This window comes from Marmota flaviventris, chromosome 8 (genome assembly GCF_047511675.1).
Source record: "Marmota flaviventris isolate mMarFla1 chromosome 8, mMarFla1.hap1, whole genome shotgun sequence".
NCBI classification, from domain to species: Eukaryota; Metazoa; Chordata; class Mammalia; order Rodentia; family Sciuridae; genus Marmota; species Marmota flaviventris.
In genome coordinates, this window is record NC_092505.1 from 81516945 (window position 1) to 81532526 (window position 15582).

A 15582-nucleotide genomic window follows, 5' to 3' on the forward strand; every position below is an offset into this window, starting at 1 on the left:
GTGGGGCTTCTTCATCTGTACCACTAAAAGGATGATGGATTGATACAAAATCCAAGAGGAAATTGGATCACTCTCTCAGAATGAAGGCAAGAAAGGTTATATCTGTAATGCAGGCGATCCCTTAGGGTGTTTCTTAGTATTAGAAAGTCCTGTGCTTGAAGTGAATGGGAAACTATTATAACCCACGTCAGGTAGAACTGAAAATAGCCCAGATACTTCAGGATTATACATGAGTCACTTCCATAGGTAGAGAAGCAGGACCACTTGAGGTGATTTATGAATCAAAGGGAATAAAGAATGAGTGGTAGGACAAGGTAGTTATATATAATACCTATGAACGTGTGACCAGTTTCAGAAATGATCATAATTGTCATGAGTCTTTCCTCCATATTATGTTAAGAAAACATTTGTGTGTGCATTTACATAAATTAAGGAAATATTTTGTTTTCTTATTCCATTATCATGTATCATAAGATTTAATTGCTTTATGTATCAGTATTTATTATTAAATTTAAATGATATTATTGACATTGTGGGATATCTGGAGAATAGTGGGCATCACTCAAGAATTTTACATCCTTTTCTGGCAATGGAGTTACAGGTGTTTTTCCAATTGTGCACATGATAGTTGTATCAGATTAGGTGAAATTATGATATTGTTTTTGCCTTTACTTGGAGATTAAGTATGGGTTAAAGAGATGTGTACCTATTGGTGTTAATTTGCAAAGAGTAGATGTGTGCCATCTTGACTGAATTAAATGATTTCTACATAATTGGTAAAGCTTATTATTCAGTAAATCTGGAAAGGTGTTTCCAGAAAAAAAAAAAAAAAAAAAAAAACTGCATGTAGATCTGTGAGCTGAGTATGGAAACCAGTCCTTAATATGCATGAGAAGCATGGAATTGTCTGGAAGTCTGAAGGGAGCAGGATGCCAAAGAAGAAAAAGAACACACACAAAAACACAATCCCTCTGTCTTCCTCTCTATTTCTATCCAGAGTTGGTATGCTTTCTCCTGCTGACACCCCTAGGCATCAAACCCCCATTAGAAACTGTACCACTGGTCTTCCTTGTTCTTACAATTTCAGTTACATAAATTGAGTCACCCATACTGACTTCATAGTGTGAAGATGGCTGCTGTGGAACTTTACAACCTATGTGGTTGTATGGACCAGTTTTCTAACTTCCTCACCTCTCTTCTCTCTCTCTCTCTCTCTCTCTCTCTCTCTCTCTCTCTCTCTCTCACACACACACACACACACACACACTGAATTCTCTTTCTCTGAATATCCTTGATCAATACACTTAATAAAGCAGAGTCACCTTCTCTAATATAGATGGCCCCTATCCAATATCTTAAATGCTTAAGACAAAGAGGAAGACCTTCCTTTGACCGAAGGGAATATTTTCTGCCTAACTGCCATGACCCACACAGCATCAACAAAGGATTCTTGAGGGACTGAAGATGGAGAAAAATACAAAGACAAAGAAAATATGGAGACATTATCAAGTAAACCTGGGACCAGGTGGAACATTGCACTCTGATGGAGGAACAGTGACCCAGAACTAGCTCTTCAAGTTTATTGTATAGGTTCTCATAATCAGGAAGTTAAACTACAAAGGCATTATAAATTGTTTAAGGCTTGTAAGTTATCAGAGGCTTCTTTGTGCACTAGAAAGTTACAGAGCTAGAAACATTTTTTTGCAGCTATCCTACTGTTGCAGTGCTAGGAACATCCTGCTGCATACAGAAAGTCCATTGTCCTAGGACCTCTAATAACTGTTAGCATCAGAGCCAAGAGTCAAGGCTGATAACATCTTCACCTTTGACAAGAAATGCTTCTCAGGCTTGGCTTTTATGGACACCACAGAATCAGCTGTATAAGTCACCCTTACTCAAAGACATAATGAATTTGAATAAAAAGAAGGACACACAACTGTTATATAGTTAATAAGTGAGTAGGCATATTAAATCAAACATGAGACTTTATGTAGAAGTCAGATTATGCATAATAAGGATGACCCCGGGGCTCATGCACTCTCCAGACCTAAAAGTCTTTAAATTTAGGAATTGGCTTTTCCTGCCTCCATCCTAAAACTGAAACTATGACTCCTCCTGATGTTTTAGTGTGCTAACATTTTTTTTGAAATTATACCATTGGCTCTCCTGGTTTTCCAGCTTGCCAACTTCCCTTGCAGATCTTGTGACTTGTCAACCTCCATGTTTGCAAAAGATAATTGCTTATGTTTTACATATATAAAATACATATTTTAAATATATATTCTATTGATTTTTAATATGTAAAATACATATGATTGGTTTCATTTCTCTGGAGAACTCTGTTCAACTCAAGTTATAAGGGAAGCTATCTTCATTCCATGGTCAGAAGGGCAATGGGTCAATATTATTAACAGAGAACGGAAAGTGGGGCCACATAGCTGCAGTTGGAAACATAGGTGGCAGAAGTTGTGACTGTGATGAGGATGCTACGTATGTAAATACGAAACCATGGAGAAGGCCCAGTATTTATCAGTCGTGCTATTCAATGCAGTGAGTGAGAAGAGTACTTTGATTTCTCCCACCTTTTGTACTTTAATCATCCAGCAGCTCCTCCATTGGCTAAATTCAGCTTGAATATGGTTTGCAAAGGAGTCAGGAGAATTATTTCCTAGCACTATAAAATACATAAAGGGATAGAGAATGATCTGAAAGAAAAGGCAGATGAACTATACACCTATTAAGATGGAAGACAAAGTACTGCTATAGAATATTTGCATTTGCTTTGAAATTCATGAACTTAAATTAAAAAAAAAAACATTAAGAGCATTTAGAACTTCTTCAAAGTACTTTGTAGTTCAGGAGCCTATGTATAAATCCTTTGGATAATGTAGACCTTGTAGTTTTGTATTACTTTATAATATAGACCTTGCAGTAGTATATTATACTATAAAGAATTGAGGGGAATCATTGCAGAATAAAAGCATTTGCGAAGACATATGGATTTGAATAAAAAGAAGGACACATAACTGTTGTGTAGTTATTAAGTGAGTAGGAGCATTAGATCAAGCATGAGACTTTATGTAGAAGTAAGAATAAGCATAATATTCTGAATTTTACCTTAAATGCAGTGCAGACTATTGAATTCTTTTAAATAAGAAAGTTATACAATCATATTTTTACATTAAAAATACCAATTGCGGTCACCAAGTGGGACATACACGAGAAGAGTGAGTACTATTAACAATCAGAAAGTCTCTATTTTAAAAATGTATGATGGTATCTTGGGTTTGCAAATCAAAAGTAAGAAGGAAAGAAGAGATGATATTAAAGAAAATTTCAAACCCTAATTAGTTTAATTTGGACCAATAGCAGCAAACCAAGTGCTATATAACCCCCAAACTAGCACACCCAGATGGAGAAAACCTGCTATTGGGTCCCCTCTTGCAATGCAAGTGTTCTAGTCTTGATTCTATTCTTCAGTAAATCCTACTCTTCCATTCATTCATTCTGGTTTGTGTTTTTCATTCTTCAAATTCACAAGACAAGAACACGGGAAGAATAAATTGATGGTCAGCTGGCTGAGGTCTGCTCTAACACTGGAGAGTATGGTCTGCCATGAACAGCTGCAACACTTCTTAGCTGCAGAGACCTGCAACATTATGTAGACACCATTTGCCAGCAGAAGAGGAGGATTACCTTTCTCACTGCTAGCCGAAGCAGGGAATCATTTCATCTCAAAACTTCAGTTTCAATAGTATGGTAAATACATTCATTTGGCTACCTAAATTAAACTTAGCTTTTTCCATACCACATTCCCCAAACTTTAATCAGACATGCACAGGTCTTCCAATTCCCTGTTACTAAAAATTCAAACATGTATCATTCACTTCATCAGATATTGAAACCCAAGAGGAAAATTTGGTGGAGGGCTTACTATTTCAGATCTTTTAGTGCATACACTGTCAACTGCATTCTTCGGGGTTTGAGGTGAGACAGAACATCATGTGGAAGAGTGTGGTGGAGGAAAGTGGCTCAGGACATGATAATCAGGAAGCAGAGTCAGTTAAATCCCTATTAGTGAATTAACACATCGAATAGATTAAATCTTTTATAACCCAATCATTTTATCTCTAAACTTTCTTGCATTGTCTCACACAAGAGCCTTTGAGAGACACCTAATATTAAAACCAACACACTTTCAATAAATTTTAATGATATTGAAGGAACTCCATGTATTACATTTATTATTAAAATAATTAATCAGCTTTATTATTGAGTGAAAAAGATTTAAGCCTATTTTTTCAAACTGCTATTAAGAGGATAAAGACATCATCATTCAACAAATGAGCTACTTGTGTAAAACAAGACATTCATTGGAATAATTGTTAGTATAATAATGATTGAAACTTAAGTATTTCCAGCACCACTGCTTTTATCTTCATCTACATCTTTCTTCCTATTAAATGATATTTTTTTGGTAACAGAATGATAACTAGAATTAAATACTAGAGCCTATAATTGGCTTTATTTCCAATGTATAGTTTTTTGGAAGTCTTATTATTTGACAATTTTGTTCAAGATGGTGAATTTGAGATGTTTTCTATAATTTATGCCTTAATCAAACTTTATTAACTGTAGTAGTCCAAATATATTTGTGAAAAACAGTATCTTCTCTTTACAATGCATGCATTCCTTACCATTGTCATTTGTGACATCCACTGATAAATTCAAACATTACTTAGTATCCCCAAAGAAAAGACACATTTTAGGTGGCCTAGATTCCTTCCAATAATATTTATAGACTATCTGACTGTGAATTTTTAGTGTGTATTTTTTTTGATTTTTGTTTTAGTCTTTACCCACTTCTGTCAGATCCCTCAGGAACTATTTGGCTACTGAATTTAAGAGAAGTTGACATACAAGTAGCTCCTTATGAATGCCGATACAATGAATTTTGCAGTTGAAAATATACACAAATTGATAACTTGCATGAAATGGATATATTATATTTGTACCACTTTAATATCTGTAAATATATTGCTATAAATTTTATTCTATATTCATAAACTTATTTTGGCAAATTCTTTTCCAAGACAAAGTAGACAATTATTTACAAAACAAAACTAAGTTGTTCAATATTAATCTTCAACATTTGAAATTGTTGGACGTGAAAAAGTATGTATCATCTAGGAAAAAGGAAAAAACGTTCTACAGATATAATATACAATTTTTATATAACACACTAGAATTTGGATATTTAATAAATAAATGACAATAATAGGCATAAAATGATACTCTAGAGCATTAGGAATTATAAAAACAACTTATTCACTTATAATTATGTAATATCCATGAAAGCAGAATCAAAATTTGAACTACCTATGCATTTATAATTGACTGATTTAATTTTTAAAACTAAAATTCACATTAAATATCATTCACTATAAATATTTCTGTCAAAAACATTATCCAGGGGCTGGGGCTGTAGCTTAGTGGTAGAGCACCTGCCTCACATGTGTGATGTACTGGGTTCAATCCTCAGCACCACATAAAAATAAATATATTGTGTCTATATACAACTAAAAAATATATTTAAAAAAACATTTTCAAATATGAAGATTAAAGAATATTCTCTTCTTCTGGTTTATAATAAGTACAATTATCAATAACAGAACCACCTTTGAACACTTCTTGTTCATTTTAGTTCTATTGTAAGTTTGGCTACCTTAAATGTGTTTAGACACTGTGATATCTTAATTATAACAAATTTCAAATCTTGATTTCCAATGTAAACTATTCTGATTTGGAGGGGTATCTTTCTCTGCATTCTAATGTAAATTATTTTAATGAGTATAATAATGCCTATTTTTCTCATGTATAGGTTTTCAGTGAGACCCACATGATATATACATGAATATGGAGTAAACACAAATCATATTCATAAAAGACAGCATTATTTAAAGAAATCCAGGTAAAATTTCTTTTCATTCTTTCTGTCTTTTAACTAAAAATGTCTTTATTTGCTTTCACTCTTGGAAGGTTTTTAATCCTCTTTTAAAAATTTTATTTTAATTAGGCATATATGAGAGAAAAATGCATTTTGATTCATTGTACGCAATTACAGCACAAATTTGCATTTCTATGGTTGTACACAATATAGTGTTGCACCATATGTTCAGTCATCCATACAACTAGGGTAATGATGTCCAACTCCTTCCACCATTAAATCCAGATAAATTAAAAATAGTTAATTTCCTTGCTAGCACTACCCTTCTGTTTTGCCCACGGTTGCTGCTAATTTAATAAATTTATTCAGATGACATCCTTTCCTACCTTGCATATGCCTAAAAAATATGAGAACAAATTCTGAAGTACGCTACCTACTTGACCGTTGCTCTCCATCATCTAGGAAACAGTTATAATAAAACTTCCATCTTTAAGATTCATAGTTAATATTGAAATATTAAAAATTCTAGAGCAAGTCATAAGTGTTTTGTTTTGAGTTTTTACCAAAGTTGTTTACCAAATATATATATTAGGAAATGTACTGATAGCTTATGTAGCTTATGTAATTATAGAATTATCTTCATGACCATATGCATAGCCTATTTTTCTTTTCCAAGTATAAGCCAAATGCTTCACTTGGAGTGTAAGGAATTCACAATAGATAAAATGTATCCATTAGAATCATAAAATAATTGATAAAGGGGTTGGGGATTTAGCTCAGTGGGAGGAAGAGTTGTTGCCTAGCACACACAAGGCCCTGGGTTTGGTATTTCGCCCTGAAAGACAATGGATAAATGTTAATTTAATACTAAATTAATACCTTTGAGTTTAATCAAGCTTTAGGTAAGATTAAAATTGAAAACAGTGTAGATAGAGAAGATATAATTCCCGCTTTTAATTTTTGTTAATTATTTAACTTTAACATCATTAGACATGACACTTAAACTCATGTTAATATGTTGTAATGGACTGAATTATGTCCTCCTGAAATTTATAGGTTTAAGCCTTAACCTCCATATGCTTCAGGCTATAACTGTATTTGCAATTAGATCCTTTAAAGAGGTAACTAATTTAAAATGAAGTCATTTTTCTCTAATCCAAGTTGACTGGCTTCCTTATTAGAAGAGGACAGTAGGAAATACTGAGAGATGTTAGGAGTCCTGATGTACAAATAAACCATTTGATAAGACATGAAGAAGGTGGCCATCTGCAAGCCAATGAGAAAAGCAGAGGGAGATCAACCCTGATGGAGTATTGATCTTAACTTCCAGGCACCATAACTATGAGGAAAAAAAATTCATTTGTTTAAATACTGCCACCTGTGGTATATTGTGATGGTGATTTGTGTTCCTCGAAAATTAATAAATGCTCATTTCTCTAAAGTAAGAAATTTTCTTTGAAGAGAAAGGAAATACAGATGTAAGCAACAAGGGAGTCTGTCTTTTAACTAGAAGCCACCGTTGGCTTCTCTTATTATTCTAGTTCCATAATAAGGGCATTTTTATTGGTGCATATTAATTATACACAGTAGTAGTTTTCATTGTGGCATAAGCCTACATACATATAGTAATGATTAATGTCACTTCTCACTTATTCCCTTTTCTCTCCCCTTCTCCATTCCCCTGCTCTTCTTTCTCTAACCTGATGGTCTCCCTTCTATTTTTATGATGTATCTATTTTCTTCTTCATTTTTCCTCTAGCTTCTTCACAGGAGAGAAAATGTAGGACACTACATTTTTCAGTTACTGGCTTATTTCACTTAACATGGTGCTATCTAGTTTCATTAATTTTTCTGTAAATGTCATAATATTATTCTTCTTTATGAATAAATAAAATTCTATTGTGTATCTGTATCACATTTTCTTTATCCTTTTATCTGTTTACAGACCCCTAGGTTGATTCTATAACTGGGTTACTATAAAACGTGCTGCAATAAACATGGATATGCATGCATCTATTTTAAAAGTAAGTTGACTTTAATTTTTTGTGGTAGAGGTAGATCATATGGTAACTATATTTTTAGTGTTTAAGGAATGTCCATGATGCTTTTCATAGTGGCTGTACCAATTTACATTCCCAGCAATAATGAGTAAGAATTTCTTTTCCCCATATCCTTGTTGGCATTTATTGCTATTTGTATACTTGATGATTGCCATTCTGACTGGAATGAAATGGAATCTCAAGGTAGTTTTTATTTGCATTTCCCTAATGGTCAAATATGTTAAACATTTTTTCATATAATTATTGACTACTTCTTCTTTTTAGAAGTGTCTATTAACGTCATTTGTCCATTTATTGAATGGGTTGTATCTTTGGAGTTAAAAGGTTGTTTTTTTAGTTGTTTATATATTTTATATATTAATCCTCTTTCAGAATAGTAGCTGCCAAAGATTTTCTCCCATTCTATGGGCAGTCTATTTAAAATGTTAGTTGTTTCCTTTGCTGTGCAGAAGTTTTATAATTTGATACCATCACATTTACTGATTTTTTGGTTTTATTTTCCAAGCTAGAGGAGTCCCATTCAGTAAGTCATTGCTTGTGCCTGTATGTTGAAGCATTTCCCCCATGTTTCCTTTCAGCAATTGCAGTTTCTTCTCTTATACCTAGGTTTTTGATCTATTTTTAATTGACTTGGTACAGGGTGACAAACAGCAGTCCAGATTCATTCTTCTACATAAAGGTAGTCAGTTTTTCTAAAACCATTTGTAAAAGAGACTGATTTTTTTTCTACAGTGTATGTTTTTTAAAGAATTAGATCACTGTATCTGTATGTTTTTTTTTTTCTCTGTTTCTTCTATTGTATTCCACTGGCCTCATTGGCCTATGTATCTGGTTATTGAGGGGTTTTTGTTGTTGTTGTTGTTGCTGTTTTTTTTTTTTACCATTATCTTGCTGTTTTGTTCTTATGTCTCTGTAGTAAAAGTGGATATTATGATATCTCTAGCATTGTTCTTTTTTCCCAAGATTATTTGAGACACATTAGATATAGCAACAAATAGTAACATTAGTAATATACTATCAACCACTAATAAAAATTGCACAAGATGTTTTAATAGTCTTTTTACCTAAGAGATATAGATGGAAAATGAAGAAAAGATGTCCAACATGATCAATCATTAGGTGAATGTAATAATATAGAATTCTCATACACAGTTGCTAAAGACATAATGTGTTACAACCATTGAGGAAACACCAGTTTTTTTTAATGACATTAAATGTACACATATGTTGAGAGCCACAGCCGAAGGGGCCCCAGCAAACTTCCAGCTGCCGGCTGATGCTCACAGTGGCCCCAGCAATATCTAGCTGATTGGCTCCTCGGCCCCAGCAACATCTAGCTGATTGGCTCCTCTGCGGTGATGCTCATTGGACTGTTTCCCTGCCCTTTCAGACCACGGAGCTGCTCATTGGGGGACTTTTTTGGCTCCGCCCACGTGACCCAGCCAATTGGCCTCAAGAGCAGGAGGATTGTGGGAGGTGGGGAGAAGCTGGGGTGGGAGAGACAGGCTTGTGAAAAGCCGGTGGTGGCAGTTGAGGCTCTGAGGATTTTTCCTGAGAGGCTGTTTTGTTTGGCGTGTTTGGTTCTAAAAATAAAGTTAGTTTCTTTTGACAAGTGGCTTCTGATTGTGCCCAGCCAGACTGCGGCATTTGGTGGCTCGCACGGGGAGCGACTGAGGGTAAGTGAACTGCTCGCCCCTGAGGGCAGGGCGAGAGGATGGGTAGCCATTTTAAGATTCTTCTTTTGTTATTTTGTTTCACTTTTGTTTTAAGTTGCCTGTCCCTGGAGATGTGTAAGATGGAAGAAAAACCGCTCACATCTGAGGAACAGATAGGGAGAAAGGACGGATGGACATTTCAGGAGGCTATTATAATGATTTTGTGTTGTTTCAATTTTGTTTCACTCTGTTTCAGTTTTGTTAGGCGTCATCTTGTTGGGTTGTATTATAGTAGAAATACGGGATCAGAAATTAGTAAAAAACAAACTGAAAGAGTGTTAAGTAAATTGTTAGAGGAAGGAGGCATCCCAGTAAAATCAATAGCAGTCAGGGCATACGTTGATACAATACAAAAATGTAGCCCATGGCTTTTTAAGGAGGAGTTGTTAAATATATCACAATGGAACCATCATGGTGAAGATTTAAAAAGAATAGAAAAGAAAAGCCCAGGGACTCTGCCAGTTGGCACATTGCCATTGTGGACGTTCATATCTTGTTTGCTTAGTCCAAAGCCTTCAGTTCAGACAATGGTAGAGGAAGGAGAAGACATATTGATTCAAGTAAAAGAGAAGGTCTCTCAAGTTAGTCAGACAGAGGAAAAGATTCAAGTAAAAGAGAAGGCCTCTCAAGCTAGTCAGACAGAGGAAGAAAGTGTAAAACAGAAAAAGCCATCAGGGGGAAAGTTACAACAGGAGACTGCTACTAACACCTTTCTATCACCAGAGGACGTAAGTGTCCAACTAACAAGGCCACCTCCATATGCTGGGAGGTCCCCAACCCCCGCAGTTGATAGTTGGGATCCTGAGACAAGATCTCAAATATTAACATGCCCTGTATTTGAGGCAGGAGGGCAGCGATTTTACCAAGTTTTAAATTTCAAAACAGTGAAGCAGCTAAAAGAGGCTGTAACAACCTATGGTCCTCAAGCACCCTTCACTGTAAGCATGGTCGAATCCATTAACAACTTGAACATGACGCCAGCAGATTGGGCTAATATGTGTAAAGCTGTGCTAAATGGAGGACAATACCTGTTATGGAAGGTTGCCAATGAGGAATTTTGCAAGGAGACGGCTAGGCGAAATGCAGCAGCTGGTTATCCTCAGAGAAATCTAGATATGTTGTTAGGAAAGGGACCTTATGAGGATCAGCAGCAACAAATTGCATATGATCCTGGCGTATACGCACAAATTGCTGCAGATGCAATTAAGGCATGGAAGACTTTACAAGGACATGGAGGTTTACAAGGTCAATTATCTAAGGTAATACAAGGAGCTAATGAACCTTATGCTGAATTTGTAGATAGGCTTATTCAAACAGCTACCAGAGTTTTTGGGAATACAGAACAAGCAATGCCATTACTAAAACACCTGGCTTATGAGCAAGCGAATCGTTGGTGCAGAGATATCATTAGACCATGGAAACATGAAGATTTAAACACATATATTAAATTATGTAGAGACATTAATGAACAAGAGCAAGTCGTGGCAGCTGCAGTAAAACAGGCTTTAGATGCCAGAGACATTAATGAACAAGGGCAAATTGTGGCAGCTGCAGTAAAACAGGCTTTAGATGCCAGGCCAAGAACATGCTACAATTGTGAACAAACAGGACATTTTAAAAGGAACTGCCCCATTGGAGGAGGGTTTAACAAAACTAGGTATCAAAGGAGTAGAATACCAGGTATTTGCCCACGATGCCGTAGAGGGAGACATTGGGCTAATGAATGCCGTTCTCAAACCACCATAGAGGGTACTCCATTATCAAAAAACGAACAAGGACCAGGTGTTTATCCACGATATCGTGGAGAAAGGCATTGGGCTCCATTGCCAAAAAATGGACAGGGGGGCCCAATGCTCCGGGGCCCAAAACCACAAATATACGGAGCACTGGAGGAACCCAGCAACCCCATCAGGGTAGTACCCAGGACACATTGTCCATCAGATCCCTCATCAGACAAACCAGAGGGAGCGCAGGGTTGGACATCTGCGCCTCCGCCAGAGCAGTACTAACTCCAGAGATGGGAGTTCAAATCATTCCCACAGGGGTGAAAGGACCTCTTCCCAAAGGAACAGTAGGCTTATTATTGGGACGCAGCTCTTCTACTCTAAAAGGACTTATGATAAGTCCTGGGGTAATTGATCCCGATTATGAAGGTGAAATAAAAATTATAGCCAGTTCTCCAAAGGGTATATCAGTAATTTCACCAGGAGATAGAATAGCACAGTTACTAATAATACCCAGCCTACATGATAAATTTTCCAGTCCTACTGTAGAAAGAGGTTCCAAGGGATTAGGCTCCACAGGTGTAGATTGGGCTATGCTTTCTTTAAATTTAGATTCTCGCCCCATGCTAAAACTAAATATTCAAGGACATGAATTTAATGGGCTACTGGATACAGGTGCAGACCTTAGCATCATCTCTCATCAAGAATGGCCAAAACATTGGCCATTACAACAAGCCACTCAAACGCTTCGAGGCCTAGGAGTGGCGACTAATCCCCATAGAAGTGCAATGGTATTAGATTGGAAGGATCCTGAAGGATGTGAAGGAACTATACAGCCATATGTATTGGATCATCTTCCCGTAAATTTATGGGGACGAGATGTCCTAGATCAATTAGGTTTGACATTAACAAATAACATCAACCAAAATGCACCCACTATTATGACTAGACAAGGTTTTAGGAAAGGAAAAAGATTAGAAAAACAAGAACAAGGTATAGCAGCACCAATACAAATAGATCAAGGAACAGACAGACATGGGTTGGATTTTCAGAAAGGGCCACTGAGACAATAAAAATTACTTGGAAATCAGAAAGACCAGTGTGGGTTCCTCAGTGGCCCCTGACTAAAGAAAAGATACAAGCAGCCCATGACCTGGTCAAACAACAATTAGCGGAAGGACATATACAACCTTCTGTATCTCCCCATAATACTCCCATTTTTGTCATCAAAAAGAAATCTGGTAAATGGAGATTATTGCAAGATTTAAGAGCCATTAATAATGAGATGGTTATTATGGGACCTGCTCAATCAGGGATTCCTCAGTTGTCTGCTTTGCCAAAAACCTGGTATGTTTTAGTTATAGATATTAAAGATTGTTTTTTTTCAATTCCAATTCATCCTGAGGATAGTCCACGTTTTGCATTTACTATCCCTGCACTGAATCATGAAGGTCCTGATCAGAGATATGAATGGAAAGTACTCCCTCAAGGGATGGCTAACAGCCCAACTATGTGTCAAATTTATGTTAACAAAGCAATCCAGCCACTTAGAAATCAAAATCCTGAACTACAAATATGTCACTATATGGATGATGTATTATTAGCACACAAAGATAAAAACACATTGCTAGAATGTTATGCCACACTTACAAACTTATTAAAAAATTATAATCTAGAGATAGCAATAGATAAAGTACAATTAAATTTTCCAATCAATTATTTAGGAGTTCTATTATCCTCAACCATGGTCCGTCCACCAAAAATTCAAATACGAGTAGATCAACTCAAATCACTTAATGACTTTCAAAAGTTATTAGGAGACATAAATTGGATAAGGCCTTATTTAGGTATACCAACAGGAGAGTTGGGACCTTTATTTGATATCCTAAAAGGTCCATCAGATCCAAATTCACCCCGAATGTTAACGCCTGAAGCAAGAAAGGCATTAAAAATCATTGAAACATATATGGAAAATATGCATTTGGATAGAATTGATATAAGTTTGCCTTTATTATTTATTGTACTACCAACAAAAAATATTCCTACAGGAGTATTTTGGCAAGAAGGTCCATTATTATGGATACATTTATCTTATTCTCCTAACACTATTCTTACTAGGTATCCTGAGGCTGTAGGACAATTAATACTCAAAGGAATAAAAGCAGCAAAGGGAGTGTTTGGAATTTCTCCCAATAAAATTATTACTCCATATACTATGAATCAAATTGATGAGTTAGCTAATGAGTTAAATACTTGGGCAATAATCATGTGCAAATCTAATGTTTCATTTGATAACCACTTACCATCTAATCCTTTATTGTCTTTTTGGTCATTGCATCCTGTAATTTTTCCAAAAATGACAAGAAAAAACACCTATCATGAATGCTCCAAATATATTCACTGATGGGTCAAATAATGGTACAGCAGCAGTAGTTACCCCTGATCAAACTTTTACATTTTTAGTACCCAAACAATCAGCTCAAAAGGTAGAGCTTAATGCAGTTTTACAAGCTTTTGTGATGTTTAAAGATTCTGTATTTAATTTATTTTCTGATAGTCAGTATGTAGTTAATGCTATAGTATCTATTGAAGATGCTGGTAGGATTTCCCCTTCTTCTACTGTTTTCTCTTTGCTTTCCACTATACAAAGTCTAATCTGGGACAGAAAAGATCCATTCTTTATAGGACATATCAGGGCACATACAGGATTGCCTGGAGCCCTTAGTTTGGGCAATGATTTAGCAGATAAAACTACACATGACATACATATTTTCTCTACACTAGAAGAAGCTATAAATTTTCATAAAAAGTTCCATGTCAATGCTAATACTTTACAAAAGCGTTTTAAAATAACTAAGGAACAAGCTAGACAAATAATAAAACAATGTCAAAATTGTGTGACCTTTTTACCACAAGTTAATCTTGGAGTCAATCCTAGAGGATTGATACCTAACCATATTTGGCAGATGGATGTCACACACTTGCCAGAATTTGGAAAATTAAAATATTTGCATGTTACAGTTGATACTTCTTCTGGATTTTTGATGGGCTCCCTTCATGCCGGAGAAAAAACTAAAGATGTTATAGCTCACTGCTTACAAAATTTTGCCACTGTGGGTGTTCCAAAACAGTTAAAAACAGATAATGCCCCTGGTTATACTTCTACCTCTTTTAAACAATTTTGCTCAACATTTGGCATTACTCATATAACAGGAATCCCATACAATCCACAGGGACAAGGCATAGTTGAAAGAGCTCATCAAACTATTAAAATGTACTTATTAAAGCAAAAAGAAGGAATTGGGAAGGGGTATATATTCCCCAAAGATAAACTTAAAATAACCCTTTTTACTCTAAACTTTTTAAATTTGGATTCAACAGGACTTAGTGCTGCGGAAAGGCATATGTGTCCAAAAAATGTGCATAAGCCCAAGGTACTTTGGAAGGATATTCTAACAGGACAATGGAAAGGTCCTGACCCAGTAATTGTCTGGAGTCGGGGGTCTGTTTGTGTGTTTCCACAGGGAGAACAGCAGCCGATTTGGATTCCAGAGAGATTAACCAAGGTCCTGACCCAGTGATTGTCTGGAGTCGGGGGTCTGTTTATGTGTTTCCACAGGGAGAACAGCAGCCGATTTGGATTCCAGAAAGATTAACTAAAGCGATTTCTACAGACCAAAAAGAAGATGATTTGGCTCAAATCCATAACAACTGATATCCAAAACTCCAGTTTGGCTATTCTTACATCTGCAACAGAACCAGGATGCTTTTTTCAATATCTATTTTATTATTGCCCTTTGCCATATCATGAAGTTCTATTTTGTTTTTTGAGCTCATACAGACCTAGGTTAATGTTTTGCTAATCAGTTCTATTTTTTGACTATAGAGTTTTTAAACATTGCAATGGAGATTTCACCTGTAAAAAGTTATAAGGCCTTTACTATAATGTTATGTGTTGTATGTATTATATTATGTGTGCACACTTGTGTTTTGTGTTATATGTTTGAATGTACGTATGTCCATATATCATATATGATGAGCGCTCATGATAAAATGGATCCAAATATTTTTTTTTTTTCACGTGATTTATATGGTTTAATTTAAATTGGGTAAACAACTGTTGAGGATTGTTTTAA